A 520-nucleotide genomic window follows, 5' to 3' on the forward strand; every position below is an offset into this window, starting at 1 on the left:
ACCCTAGCCTGGTGAAAATCCCTAACCCTAATATAGGGCGATTGTTCCATTCATAATAGTGCGATTGTTTAAAAAGCCTCCCAAACTTGGTTTTTTTGCTCAGCTCAACATGTCTTCCCATTCCCAGCCCAATGCAACGATCAAAATTGTCCCAGGACAGCTAGTTTTTCTAATCCTAACCCCAGCCTGGTGAAAATCCCTAACCCTAATATAGGGCGATTGTTCCATTGAAAACAATGCCATTTTTTAAGGGCACTCCCAGAGTTGGTTTTTTTGCACAGCTCAACTTTCCTTCCCATTCCCGGCGTGATGCAACCATCGACATTGTCCCTGGACACCTAGTTTTTCTAAACCTAACCCTAGCCTTGTGGAAATCCCTAACCCTACTATAGGAAGATTGTTCCATTCAAAACAACGAGATTTTTTAAAAAGCTCCCCAAACCTGGTTTTTTTGCACAGCTCAACTTTCCTTCCCATTCCCGGCCTAGTGCAACCATCAAAATTGTCCCAGGACGCCTAG

This window comes from Varanus komodoensis, unplaced genomic scaffold (genome assembly GCF_004798865.1).
Source record: "Varanus komodoensis strain SLA01 unplaced genomic scaffold, ASM479886v1 scaffold2604, whole genome shotgun sequence".
In the NCBI taxonomy this organism is placed as follows: Eukaryota; Metazoa; Chordata; class Lepidosauria; order Squamata; family Varanidae; genus Varanus; species Varanus komodoensis.